Source organism: Myotis yumanensis, unplaced genomic scaffold (assembly GCF_028538775.1).
Source record: "Myotis yumanensis isolate MYYU_CA2020_CCGP unplaced genomic scaffold, mMyoYum1.0.hap1 SCAF_6, whole genome shotgun sequence".
NCBI lineage: Eukaryota > Metazoa > Chordata > Mammalia > Chiroptera > Vespertilionidae > Myotis > Myotis yumanensis.
The window spans coordinates 92,625,583-92,641,050 of record NW_027223757.1 but is presented as its reverse complement, the minus strand read 5'-3'; the positions used below and the strand labels follow the sequence as shown (position 1 = coordinate 92,641,050).

Here is a 15,468-nt window from a genome sequence, read left to right as displayed (position 1 = left end):
TTAAGAAGGTCCTTGAAATACAAACATAAGAGGAAGAAGGATCTACTATAGTTTTAAGTAATATTTTTAAACACAAAAGTGGTCTTTAACACCAGAGCAAGAGAGTAAATAAACCTTAAAATTCCTTTTTAAATATTTGGGGCAACATTCTTCATAAATTTTAATTACTAAAAATTGTAACAGTAAGACTATCTACTCAAAGCTGAATAATGGCACTGAAAGACCTTCATTCATTTTTAGAAACTTTTTTACCAAGTTCAGTAAAAAAGTTTAACAGAAATTATCTTTCAATCCAGGAAGTAAAGTTCTCAAGACTGATTTATCACTTGCTCAGTATAAAACCAGGACTAAAGAGTAGACCCGTCTGAAAACTAGACCATTCTTACCTGCAGGAAAGACTGCATTTCAATTTCAGACAGATGAAACCTGTCTTTAAGGAAAGACTTCATAGCCTATTACAGTATTTATTTGCTGATTGTGACAAGTCTCAGATGTCTGCCCTTGTACTTAACTAATTCCTCCTGCCATCATTAGTCCCATTCTGGTGTTTATTGGGAGCAATATGGTTATACAGTGCGGCCTTGACTTACGAGTGTCCCGACTAACGAGTTTTTCCGAGATACGAGCCGTCTCTCGGCAGATTTTTTGCTTTGAGTTGACAGAGTAATTTGAGTTAACAAGCTCCTTAACGCTCCGTCACAGAACGAATTAAACTCGTAAGTCAAGGCCCCACTGTATATAACAGGACAATTATTAAGTAATTCCTCTTCTGGTTTTCTCTTTAAGAAGTGTCCAGCCGGCATGGCTAGTGGTTGAGCTTTAACCTCTGAACCATGAGGTCACGGTTCAATTCCCAGTTAGGGCATACAACTGGGTTGCAAGCTCGATTTCCAGTGTGGGGCATGCAAGGAGGTAGCTGATAATGATTCTCTCTCATCATTGATGTTTCTATCTCTCTCTCTCCTTCTCTCTAAAATCAATAAAAATAAGTTTTGTTTTGTTTTTAAAAGAAGTGTGGCTTTTTAAAAAATATATATTTTATTGATTTTTTACAGAGAGGAAGGGAGAGAGATAGAGAGTTAGAAACATCGATGGGAGAGAAACATCAATCAGCTGCCTCCTGCACATCTCCCACTGGGGATGTGCCCGCAATCCAGGTACATGCCCTTGATCGGAATCAAACCCGGGACCCTTTAGTCCGAAGGCCAACGCTCTATCCACTGAGCCAAACCGGTTTTGGCAAGAAGTGTGGCTCTTTATCTGGCAGCTACTAGGAGAAGTTTTAAGTGGTGGCCTGTATTGCCAATCAATAGTATATATGCGTAAGGCTCCTACACAGCACTGACCAAATGTTTAATTTAATAAGCCAGTCAGTGTGTGTATGCCTCCTCAAGTGCCAGGACCCTTAAGGAGACTGTTCATGTCTATCATTCCACAGACCTTGATGTGTCTTGTTCATTGTACAATTTGCCAGCTAATCTCTTAAAATGTATAGAGAATTTTTAAAATAAGCCTTCTAATTCTTTATCTGTCAGCATATTGCCTACAGGTGGAATTAGGTGACAGTTTCCAGTTCTATTTTCCCAGGAAAAAGCTTTGACTGGAGAGAACCAAGATGGTGGAGCACGTAAACGCCTGTACTCTCCCCCTCCCACAACCACATCAAAATTACAATTAAAACATAGAAACGCCTGAAATCTGGCTGAATGGATGTCTTACAACTAGAGAAGTAAAGAAAGCACATCGAGACTGGTAGTCAGGGCGGAGACACAACAGGCTGGCCCAGCACCCACATACAGCATGTTTTTAAGCAGGAGGGATATCTCCAAGGCCTCCAGTGAGAAGCAGGGGCCCAGCCCCACACCAGCCCCCAAGCCCAGGGCTCCAGAGCTGGGAAGAGAAGTCCCAATAACTTCAGGCTATAAAGAATATCAGGATTGTGGCTGAGTGACACATAAGCTGCTGGAGTCCCAGGTGTTCCTCTTACCAGGGCCCTTGCACGAACTTACACAGTCTCACTTCCTCTGAGCTCCTGCACCAGGTAGCAGCTTTGGGAGAAATCCAGGGACATAAGGGGTGGAACTGGACTGTTTGGCATCAGGGCAGGAACTCGGAGGGGCCTTCTCCCAGACAGGGGTGCTTGCAGGGGTCATAGTTCCTGTGCTGGCACCTCCCCATCACAGAGCTGACTGGCAGACATATCTGAGTTTTCATCAGCTTGGCCTACACTGTTCACTCAGAATTCCCGAGACCCTGCCCCATCCAATTTGAAGCCCCACTCAAGCTTTATGAAGCTGCTTTTCCATATGAATAGCCTGTCCTGGCTCAGGCTTCAGACTTTGCTAAAATCTCTCAAACAAGCAGCAGCTGGAGTCAAACCTATCAATAAAAGGCCCAAGACCTGGCAATAGCACCAGCCTACATTGCTTCTTAGCTGGGTCTCGCCTGGCACTTCTAGCCCAATACAAGTAGCAAACATCTGCAGATCTCTCTGTAGCTCCTGCCCGGTGACCCCAGGCAGTGGCTTTGCATCTTCCAGGAGGCCCAGAGCTAGTGCACCCACTTCAGACCATATCAGAGTATAACTTCAAACCATAACAGGTTACAAGTCTACATATCACAAACAACACTCTCAAGGGGCAGTCTCAGTGAGCACCGAAGAGCCACTGAAGCAAGTCCTGCTCCATAGGGGTGCCTCCTGCGCAGCAGCTCTTCCATTGTAGACACAACTGGTCCTCACAACCAATTGCCCTGGAGGTAAATTCCTCCCAGTGAAGCCAATAGCAATCAAGACTCAACTACAACAAGACTGTGCACACAGCCCACACAGGGGTGCACCTAGTGTGCCCAGCTCAAGTGACTAGGAAGGCTGAGCCACGGGGCCCTACAGGACACCTAATACACAAAGCACTCTAACAATTCCAGGAGACATAACAGCTCTACCTACTACGTAGGAACAAACACAGGGAGGCAGCCAAAATGCGGAGACAAAGAAATATGTCACAACTGAAAGAAATGGAAGCAAGCAAACTACTGGATACAGAATACAAAACAATGCTTATAAGGTTACTCAAGGATCTTAATGAGAGCTTTAAGGGACTTAATGTGAGCTTCAAGAAAATTAATGAGAGCATCAAGGGACTTAGTGAGACTTTCAAGGATCTTAGTGAAAATGTCAAAGACATGAAAAAGGACCAGTCAGAAATTAAGCATACACTAACTGAAATAAAGAATAATTTATAGAGATTCAACAGTAGAGTAGAGGATTCTGAGAATCAAATCAACAATTTGGAATATGAGGAGGCAAAAAACACCCAATCAGAAGAGCAAAAAGAAAAAAGAATCCAAAATTATGAAGATAGTGTAAGGAGCCTCTGGGACAACTTCAAGAGTACCAACATTTGCATTATGGGGGTGCCAAAAGGAGAAGAGAGAGACCAAGATATTGAAAACCTATTTGAAGAAATGGCAGAAAACTTCCCCTAGCTGGTGAAAGAAATAGACTTACAAGTCCAGGAAGCCCAGAGAGTCCCAAACAAGGTCCACACCAAGACCCATCATAATTAAAATGCCAAGAGTTAAAAACAGAGAGAATCTTAAAAGCAGCAAGAGAAACACAGTTAAAAAACCTTCAAGGGAGCACCCATATGACTTCCAGCTGATTTCTCAACAGACACTTTGCAGGCTATTCAAAGTGATGAATAGCAAGGGCCTACATTCCAAGATCACTCTACCCAGCAAAGCTATCATTTAGAATTGAAGGTCAGATAAAAAGCCTCACAGACAAGAAAAACCTAGAGTTCATCACCACCATACCAGTATTACATGAAATGTTGAAGAGTATTCTTTAAAAAGAGGGAGAAGAAGGAGGAGAAGGAGAAGGAGAAGGAGAAGGAGAAGGAGAAGGAGAAGGCGGTAGGATGTAGGACGTAGGAGGAGAAGGAGAAGGAGAAAAATATGAACAATAAAATGGCAATAAATACATATCTATCAACAACTGAATCTAAAAATCAAAATAAATGAACAAGAAATCTAATGAACAAAATAAACTGATGAATAAAATAGAATCAGAGACATAGAAACATGGAACAGATTGATGAATTTCAGAGGGAAGGGTGGTGGGGGAGCTTAACCAAAGGTCTTATATGCATTCTAGAGACCCGGTGCACGAATATGTGCACGGATGGAGTTCCTCATCCTGGCCGGCCGGCTGGGGAAAGGGACCACAGGAGGTTGGCTAGCCACGGGAGGTTGGTTGTGGGACCACACTGACCACCAGGGGGCAGCTCCTGCATTGAGCATCTGCCCCTTGGTGGTCAGTGTGCATCATAGCTACCGGCCGGTCGTCCAGTCGTAATGGTCACTTAGGCTTTTATGTATATATATATTTACATTACCTATGGACACAGACAATAAGGTGGTGAAAGCCTGGGTCGGGGTGGGAACCAGGTGGAGAGGGGCAATGGGAGGGAAAAGAAGGGACATCTGTAATACTCTCAATAATTAAGATTTTTTTTAAAAAACTTTTTAGCCCTGACCAGTTTGGCTCAGTGGCTAGAGCATCGGCCTGTGGACTGAGGAGTCCCGGGTTTGATTCCGGTCAAGGGCATGTACCTTGGTTGCAGGCGCATCCCCAGTAGGGGTGTGCAGGAGGCAGCTGATTGATGTTTCTCTCTCATGGATGTTTCTAACTCTCTATCCCTCTCCCCTCCTCTCTGTAAAAAATCAATAAAATATATTTAAAAAAAAAAAAACAAAAAACTTTGTATATATGATTTTTCTGATAAAGTCTGAGCTATACCCCCAGCCATCTTAAGGATTATTGTCAGTCCACACTACAGCACTAATTCTGCAGAATGGGTTGTGATCTTCCTGTGCACAACCTAGCGCAGTGATGGCGAACCTTTTGAGCTCGGCGTGTCAGCATTTTGAAAAACCCTAACTTAACTCTGGTGCCGTGTCACATATAGAAATTTTTTGATATTTGCAACCATAGTAAAACAAAGACATATATTTTTTTAAAATATATTTTTATTGATTTTTTACAGAGAGGAAGGGAGAGGGATAGAGAGTTAGAATCGATGAGAGAGAAACATCGATCAGCTGCCTCCTGCACACCCCCTACTGGGGATGTGCCCGCAACCAAGGTACATGCCCTTGACAGGAATCGAACCTGGGACCTTTCAGTCCACAGGCCGACGCTCTATCCACTGAGCCAAACCGGTTAGGGCAAGACTTATATTTTTGATATTTATTTTATATATTTAAATGCCATTTAACAAAGAAAAATCAACCAAAAAAATGATTTCGCGTGTCATAGGTTTGCCATCACTGACCTAGGGGATTATCATTATCAAGAAGCTCCTGGATCATCAATCCAGAATACAAAAGAAACAAGTTAGGGTACTAAAACTCAACCTACATAGTGTAAGAGTTTAACATACAGGAAAACAAATGAAACATTCAGCTGATCAGTCACATCACTTTAGCAGGCAATTCTTTTGAAGCACAGCCACTGCTACCCATAAGAAGTGACCCGCCAAAACAAGTGCCATAAATCCTGGACTCCACTACACAGCAACAAATCCTCTCCATATAAGAGTGAGAAAAGGATTTATTGTCTGTGTTCTTTTCAAACTTATACATAAAATAATGCCAGTCTACAGCAGCATTTATAAATGAGAGTGTTTTATACAACATAACCAAGTAGGATCTATTCCAGGCCTGCAAGGATAGTTCAATATCTGCAAATCAATTAATATGACACACAATATTAACAAAATGAAGAATAAAAATCATATGACCTTCTCAATAAATGCGGAAAAAGCATCTGACAAAATTCAATATCATTCATGATTTAAAACTCTCAAAATGTGGCTCTAGAGAGAATGTACCTCAACATAATAAAAGCCATATATGACAAGACCAAAGCTAACACCATACTCAAAAGTTAAAAAACTGAAAGCTTTTCCTCTAAGATCAGGAATAAAACAAGGATGTTCACTATCACTCCTGTTATTCAAAATAATACTGAAACTTAATTAGGCAAGAAAAATAAATAAAAAGAACCCAAATCAGAAAGGAAAAGTAAAACTATCAGTATTTGCAGATGATATTTTGGTGTGTGTTTTTCTTCCTTAGGAAATAATTTAATAGTAACAGAACACTATTAGCACAAAACATAACAATTTGATTTGGGCAACCAAATACTGGAAACAACCTAATTGTGCATTAGGAAAATAATTTACTATCAACCACAAAAATGTTCATTATGAAGAATGTGGCAATATGGAAAACAGTTCAGATGCTAAAATTTTATTTATTTAATTTCTTTTCCAATGACATGGTCTCATATATATATAAAAAAAAAAAACAACCCTGATGTCTCCACCAAAGAAAGAATAAACCAATTCAGTAAAGTTTCAGGATACAAAGTCAATATACATAAATAAATTGCATTTCTATACACTAACAATGAACTATCAGAAAGAAAAATTAGGAAAATAATCCCATTTACAATTGCATCAAAAAGAATAAAATACCTAGGAATTAATTCAACTAAGGAGGTGAAAGATCTGTACACTAAAAACTATGACATTGGTGAAAGAAACTAAAGACACAAATAAATGGAAAGGTATTCCATGCTCATGGATTGGAAGAATATTTTTAAAATGTTCATGCTATCAAAAACAATCTACACATTCACTACAAATCTCTATCAAAATTCCAATGATATTTTTCACAGAAATAGAAAAAATATATATATTTATATATATTTTATAAATATATATTAAAATAAATAAATAAATATATATATATATATATATATTTTTTTAATAAAGACTTGAAGATAAGACCTGAAACCATAAAACTTCTCGACAAAGCATTGGGGTAAGCTCCTTGACAGCAGTCTTGGCAATGAATTTTTTTGGATTTGACACCAAAAGCAAAAGCAACAAAAGCAAAAATAAACAAGTGAAACTACATCAAACTCAAAAGCTTCTGCACACTATGGGAAACCATCAACAAAATGAAAAGACATCTTTTTTTATCATTTATTTTTTAAACATATTTTTATTGATTTCAGAGAAGGAAGAGGGAGAGATAGAAACATCAATGATGAGAGAAAATCATTGATTGGCTGCCTCATGCATGTCTCACACTGGGAATCGAGGGCACAACCTGGGCATGTGCCCTGACTGGGAATCAAACCATGACCTCCTGGTTCATAGGTCGATGCTCAACCACTGAGCCATGCTGGCCAGGAGAAAAGGCATCTTACCATAAGGGAGAAAATATCTACAAATCATTCATCAGATTGGGGTAATATCCAAAATACATCAATAACTCATACAACTTAACAGCAAACATTCTGATTAAAAAGTGGGGAGAGGATCTATATAAACATTTTTTTCAAAGATGACATACAAATGGCCAGCAGGTACATGAAAAGGTACTCAATATCACTGATCATCAGGGAAATGCAAATTAAAACTGCAATGAGCTTCTTTTCTGAGGAAACACACAAATGCTGCAGTTGGGCCCAGAGGCCCAAGGGGCCCTGGAATGGGAGGCCACTGCAGCACCCAGCATCCGGGGCCAAGGTCTTAGCTAGGGTCAGAGCTGGGGCTGTAGAGTTTACAGAGGCAAGGCTGAGGACAGGAGTGGATCCCCGTCACCAAGCTGGGCTGCCTGGTCAAAGACAGGGAGATCTAGTCCCTGGAGATCTATCTCTTCTCCCTGCCTATCAAGGAATCTGAGATCACTGACTTTTTCTTGGGGGCATCCCTCAAGGACTAGGTTTTAAAGATCATGCTAGTGCAAAGCAGACACGTTGCTGGCCAAAGGAACCAGTTCTAGGCATTCGTCGCCATTAGGGATTACAACAAACATGTTGTTCTGGATGCTAAGTGCCCAAAAGAAGTAGCCCCTGCCATCTGGGGGACCATCATCCTGGTCAAGCTCTCTGCTGCCCCTGTGCGGCAAGGGTACTGGGGGAACAAGTCAGCAGGCCCCACACCGTGGCTGCTAGACTCTGTGCTGGTGTGCCTCATCCCTGCCCCCAGGGCACTGGCATTGTTTCAGCCTGTGTCCAGGAATCTGCTGCTGATGGCTGGTCTCACCAGCAACTACCCTCGGCCAGGGGCTGCACTGGCACCCTAGGCAACTTCGCCAAGGCCACCTCTGATGCCATCTCTAAGACCTACAGCTATCTTACCCCTGAGCTCTGGGAAGAGACTGTGTTCACCAGGTCTCCCCATCAGGAACCACTGACATTTGTAAAGGCCCACACCAGAGTTTCTGTGCAGAGGACCCAGGCTCCAGCTGTGGCCACCACATAATTTCATACAAGAAAAGTACAGTGAATTGCCTTGACCGGTTTGGCTCAGTGGATAGAGAGTCGGCCTGTGGACTCAAGGATCCCAGGTTCGATTCCGGTCAAGGGCATGTACCTTGGTTGCGGGCACATCCCCAGTGGGGAGTGTGCAGGAGGCAGCTGATTGATGTTTCTCTCTCATCGATGTTTCTGACTCTCTCTATCCCTCTTCCTTCCTCTCTGTAAAAAAATCAATAAAATATATTTTAAAAAAAGAAAAGTACAGTGAATTAAGTCTGCTTAAAAAAACAAAAACGCAAAGAGAGATCAGCTCAGGCCTATTAGAATGGCTGTCCTTAAAAAAGACAAGAGATGCCGAAACCGGTTTGGCTCAGTGGATAGAGCGTCGGCCTGCGGACTGAAAGGTCCCAGGTTCGATTCCGGTCAAGGGCATGTACCTGGGTTGCGGGCACATCCCCAGTGGGGGATGTGCAGGAGGCAGCTGATCGATGTTTCTCTCTCATTGATGTTTCTAACTCTCTATCTCTCTCCCTTCCTCTCTGTAAAAAATCAATAAAATATATTTAAAAAAAAAAAAAGACAAGAGATAACTGTTGGATGTGGAGAAAAGGGAATACCTGTGCACTGCATGTGGGAATGTAAATTGGTGCAGCCACTTTGGAAAACAGTATGGGAAAATTAAAATAAAAAATTATAAATAGAACTACTATATGATCCAGCAATTCCATTTATGGCTATATATCCAAAAGAAACAAAATTACTATCTCAAAGTGATATCTACACACTCATGTTCACTGCAGCATTATTTACAATGGCCAAGCCACGAAAACAACCTAAATGGCCATTTACTGATGAATGGATAAAATGATGTGGTGTACACACACACACACACACACACACACACACACACACTAGAATATTACCTATAGACTAGAGGCCTGGTGCATGAAAATTCATGCACTCGGTTGTGGGGGGTGGTGTCTCTCAGCCCAGCCTGCTCACTCTCACAATCCGGGACCACTCCGGGAGGGTCCAGTCCCATCTCAGCATGGCTCCGGTTCCCGGAGCCTGCGGGCCAGGGGGAGGGACCCAGAGGCCAGTTCGATGGCAGTATGGCTCCTTTCCCACAGCTCCCTCCCACCACCACGCCACGGGCAGCCGGGGCCCACAGCTCCCTTCTGCCGCTGTGCCGTGGGTGGCCAGGACCCAGGACTGGCTCCTGCGACGTAGGCCGGGACCCCAGCCTGATGTTCAGTTGTCCATCCAGACGTTTAGGTCATGACGGACCCTGGCTCTTTATATATTAGGATATAAAAGGCTAAGTGACCGACCAGCAGCCTGCGGCTGACCTGCCGGTACATATGAAGCACACTGGCAATTTAAAAATAAACGTTGACTCACGCATGCATGATACATATAAAGCTCTTACTGGCGCCAATCGCATGCGTGTGTTTTGGTCTGTCATTGTCGATCGTGAATTTGGTTGACACTTCTATTATAAAGAACAAATAGCGATATTAAAATATTTCTTCTAATTAATTTTCATTCAATGTGCACGCATCCGTGCACTGAGCCACTAGTTCAGAATATAAAAAAGAAGAAAACCCTACCATTTGCAACAACATGAATGGACCATGAGGTCCACATATGTGAAATGTGCTTTGTGAAATAAGTCAGACAAAGACCTCACTTACATGTGGAATCTAAAAAAACCAAACTCATTGAAACACAGAACAGATTGGTGGTTGCCAAAAGAGGTGGTGGGGGGGGAGGTGAACATGGTCAAAAGGTACAAACTTCCAGTTATAAGATAAGTTAAGATCTGGGGATGTGATGTACAGTATGACTATAGTTTAACAATACTATATTGTATATCTGAAAGTTGTTAAGAAAATAAATCTTAAAAGTTCTAATCACAAGAAAAAAATTTTTTGTACCTATGCTAGAGTAGAGAAATCAGACAGACACTAACTTCACCAAGCAATCAAGGTAGTAATAAGCCATGTTGACATAACGTGCCCTCTGATATGATGCGTTGACAAGGGTACGTCACTTCTATGATATTACTGCCAGAAAATGGATGACCTCAATCTAATCAAGAGAAAACATGAGATCCAAATCAAGGAACATTCTACAAAATAATTCACTAGGAATCTGTGTACAGCTCAATTTTCTTGATACTTCAAACAACATTTCACAAGACACTGAATGCAGAAGCAGATATGAAAACCCATCTATCTTCAATTAATCCAAAAAGATTTGTAAAAAATGTAAAATACCACCACTCTTTACACTAAATCTCATGGCTGCTTCTTATTAATAAGCACTGGGGGCGGGGGGGGAGGTTGGCAAATGGAGAGTAGTAATTCTTTAAAATAGTTGGTTGTCATATTTTTTAAGATGCGTACTTTGTGAGGCTGGAGAAAGAAAACCATTAATTACTGTGGTCACCAGTACTATTTTCTTTTGTGATTTAACAATGTCATTTACAACAACAAATAAAGGGGCACATAGCCATTAAAAATATGTTTTGCCAAATTCAGATTAGGAAAAAATGTTTTATACATGAAAAAACGTAAAACTGTGTATAAATTTATCACAATGTTATAAAAACTAAAAACCATAATGACTAAAGAAAAGAATTGCTTCCAAATGTTTTGAAGGAAATTATTTGAAGGATAGATGATATTTATTCTCACAAGTGTGGCCTACTATGTGTAGAGCACCATAGAGGATCAACTATGAGCTGGAGAGACAACTAGAACTCTGGTAACTTATAATCTAGTGGGCTCAAAAGAGGGGTGTTGCTCTAGCTCAGGGGTCCTCAAACTACGGCCCGCGAGCCACATGCAAATACAAATATTGTATTTGTTCCCGTTTTGTTTTTTTACTTCAAAATAAGATATGTGCAGTGTGCATAGGAATTTGTTCATAGTTTTTTTTTTTAAACTATAGTCCGGCCCTCCAACGGTCTGAGGGACAGTGAACTGGCCCCGTTTAAAAAGTTTGAGGACCCCTGCTCTAGCTGGTTGGGCTCAGTGGATAGATCATCGGCCCAAGGACTGAAGGGTACTGGGTTCAATTCCAGCCAAGGGCACATACTTCAGTTGCAGGCTCGATCCCCAGCCCCAGTCCGGGCTCATGTGGGAGGCAACCAATCGATGTGTGTCTCTCAAATCAGTGCAGAAAATATCCTCGGGTGAGGAATAACAACTAAACCTCAAATGCCACCCTCTGGAGCCTGGACAGGGGAGCTTAAGTTTGTGAAGTCAAACTATGTGGCCATAAACACATCATGATTCCAAAATAAAGAGGAATATTTTCATCTCCAGAAAGAAATAAGTGCTCTTCCATTTTTCTTAAAACATGTTGCCCTTTATGTCTTCCATCTTCTTACATTTGAGTGAAATTCACCCTGGCACAATAAGTTTTTGACCTTCCTCTTAACTCTACCTTAGAAAGGCAGTAACACCTCAGCCACCACAATAAATGGCAGCTGACACAAAGCCTCAGTATCTCCACAGGGAGTGTAAGAACTGTGGCCAACTGAGGAGGCATGAACAGTGCAAAGGGCAGCCACCACTTAGCTGCAGCCACCTGGAATATTCTTCACCAGCTACCCAAATCCAACCGGGACAACCAGGTGCAGCCCCGCGCTCCAAGAAATTGTCCCTGACACTCCAGCTCATCTTCATAGACTCCTCCCAAATCCCCTACACATTCCTCTCCATCAATTCTCTAATTACACTCTCTAAACTGCATATTGTCAACAGTTTAGATCTCAAGAGCTCAGATTCTATATCCTATACATCTTAAACTCCTCAGTTCCAAGTATTCTTTATAGATACGACAATTACTTTCCTAATAAAAATTTCATTCCTTTTTGAAAGAAAAGTCACTCATAAATGCTTGGCCAAAGGATGATCCCAAGCTAGCTCCTTATTAAATAGTTGCTGAACTTATAAAAATATTATAGAAATGCAATTATTATACACAGAAACTCTCTGGATTTTTTTCTAACTCATTTTACCAATAAAATCTGTAAGTTTTGTCTTATTATTATTATTAAAGGCAGTCTATCAAAACTGCAAAACCTCCTGGGAAGAACTCAGCACCACAGCAATAGGAGAAAAAGCCGAGTCAGGGTTCAGCACATTTAGTAAATGACTGAATCTAAGTAGCAACCAAGTAGATTCTGCAAAGAGAAGCAAATGAAAACATTAAATAATCAAAGTTCCAATTATTCAAAATATATAAGCTCAAGTTACTCACATATAAAAAGTGTTGTTAGCCCTAGGCCAGGGGTGGGCAAACTTTTTGACTCGAGGGCCACAATGGGTTCTTAAACTGGACCGGAGGGCCGGAACAAAAGCATGGATGGAGTGTTTGTGTGAACTAATATAAATTCAAAGTAAACATCATTACATAAAAGGGTACCGTCTTTTTTTTTTTAGTTTTATTCATTTCAAACAGGCCGGATCCGGCCTGCAGGCCGTAGTTTGCCCACGGCTACCCTAGGCAGTTTGGCTCAGTGGATAGAGCATTGGCCTGCAGACTGAAGGGCCCGGGCTCGATTCTGGTCAAGGGCATGTACCTCGGTTGCAGGCTCAATCCCCAGCCCTGGTTGGGGCATGTGCAGGAGGCAACCAATTGACATGTCTCTCTCACATTTATGTTTCTCTCTCTCTGTCTCTCCCCTTTTCTTGCACTCCCTCTAGAAATCAATGGAAAAATATCCTCAAGTGAGGATTAAAAAACAAAATAGCAAGTTTTAAAAAAAGTAAAGAAACAACTCTTACCATTTACAACAGCATGGATGGACCTGGAGAGCATTATGTTAAGTGAAATAAGCCAGTCAGAGAAGAATAAGTATCACATGATCTTACTCACTTGTGGAATAAAATGAACAACATAAACTGATGAACAGAAATAGATCCAGAGACAGAGAAGCACGGAACAAACCTCAGAGGGAAGGCAGGGAGGGGGGAGGGGAGTTGGGGGGAAGAGATCAACCAAAGAACTTGTATGCCTATAGGCATAGCCAATGGGCACAGACGCGGGGTGGGGGTGGGGCACTTGGGAGAGGACAACGGGCGGGGGAATGGGCATATGTAATACTTTCAACAATAAAGAATTAAAAAAACAACAACCAAAAAATATTTTTAGTGCCCACTTGGGCAGCACATATACTGAAGTAGGAATGATGCCCAACCAGCATAATCCAGTGGTTGATCATCCACCCATGCACCAGGAGGTCACAGGTTAGATTCCCAGGAGGGAGTCATGCGTGCAGGAGGTAGCCAATAGATGATGTTTCTCTCTCATCAATGTTTCTATCCCTCTCTCTAAAATCAATGCTGAAGCCGGTTTGGCTCAGTGGATAGAGCGTCAGCCTGCGGACTGAAAGGTCCCAGGTTCGATTCCGGTCAAGGGCATGTACCTGGGTTGCGGGCTCATCCCCAGTGGGGGATGTGCAGGAGGCAGCTGATCAATGTTTCTCTCTCATCGATGTTTCTAACTCTCTATCTCTCTCCCTTCCTCTCTGTAAAAAATCAATAAAATATATTTTAAAAATAAATAAATAAATATATAAAATAAAATCAATAAAAACATTAAATAAAGTTGGGCCTGGCCAGGTGTGGCTCAGTGGTTGAACATCAACCTATGAACCAGAAGGTCATGGTTCGATTCCCAGGCAGGGCACATTCCAGGTTTGCAGGCTCGATCTCCAGTAGGGGGCGTGCAGGAGGCAGCCCATTAATGATTCTCATCACTGATGTTTCTTTCTCTCTCTCCCTCTGCCAAATCAATAAAAATATATTAAAAAAATAAAGTTGGGACAATACCGAGATTAGCATGACTCCTGTGCAAGGATGACATGCAAATTGGTGAAGCATTCCATTAAAAAAAAGTTTTATAAAAGCACATAACTGCCCTAGCTGGTTTGGCTCAGTGGATAGGGCACTGGCCTGCGGACTGAAGGGTCCCGGGTTCAATTCCAGTCAAGGGCGCATGCCAGGCTGCAGGCTCTATCCCCAGTGGGGGTGTGCCAGAGGCGGCTGATCGGTGATTCTCTCTCACCACTGGTGTTTCTATCTCTCTCCTCCTCCTTTTCTCTCTGAGATCAATAGAAAAAAAAATATATATATATATATATATATATTTTAAAAGCACATAACTTCTTAGAGCGTATTTTTTTAGGATTCCTAAATATTCAATGAAAAAATCATTATTCTTCCACCTTTTACTACAAGTAGAAGCAATGTATGTCTGAGTTCTTATTCATTTCTGTTTTTCATTGCTAAGCTGCTCTTATAAAGCCCATCATAAGAGTGTTAAAAAACTGACTCATAGAAGATTTTCCAACCAGTTCTTTTAACGGACTTTACTGTTTATGAATAAAGAGATCAACTAGCTATATAGAAAGAAAGTCTATTTAGGGATTATTTCTTTTTAATCTTTATAATACTGTTGTTTTCTCTTTATAACAGTTTGTTTCTACTTGCTTTAAATTTTCATTTTGTAATAATTTTTGATATGTAGAAGAAACTAATTTTCTTTATATCCTTTCAGATTTGCTCACAAAATACAGCAAAATAAGATCTTGTTTTATGAGACTCAAGTTTTTCAGTTTCCAATTTTGAAAACAAGTTTAAAGTATCTAAGAATTTTTTAAAAGTATATTTGGATAAAACACACAAAAGGCACGAACTTACTCTGCCTCAGATACAAAACCAGATTTGCAGCAACAGTCCATTTTTTATTAAATGCACTAAGAAAGCAGCGGCAGCACACACTTTTTACTATATATTTTTATTGATTTCAGTGAGGAAGGGAGAGGGAGACAGAAACATCAATGATGAGAGATAATCCTTGAGTGACTGCCTCCTGCATCCCACCCTCCCAAACCCCCTCCAAACTGACCAAGCCCGCAGGTGTCCTGACCAGCAATCAAAATGTGACCTCTTGTCTCATAGGTCAACACTCAACCACTAAGCCATGCCAGCCTGCCGAGCACATACTTTCTAAATGATAAAAATGTCAAATAAAGAAAATGGGGGGAAAATGCTCATTTGAATATAGGTGTATCATTCTAGGATTTTTTTTTCTATTTCAAAGTAAATAGGGAG

The 15,468-nt window shown here is 41.2% G+C and overlaps 1 protein-coding gene and 2 pseudogenes across 1 annotated transcript in view; 2 read left to right on the top strand and 1 right to left on the bottom strand.

Moving 5' to 3' along the window:
- The window catches only part of NUDT3 (nudix hydrolase 3), a 101,795-nt gene that overhangs the window by 72,958 nt on the left and 13,369 nt on the right, over positions 1 to 15,468 (bottom strand). The window lies entirely within an intron of this gene.
- On the top strand, positions 7,431 to 8,342 carry LOC139012800 (small ribosomal subunit protein uS5 pseudogene; annotated as a pseudogene).
- On the top strand, positions 14,146 to 14,246 carry LOC139013332 (U6 spliceosomal RNA; annotated as a pseudogene).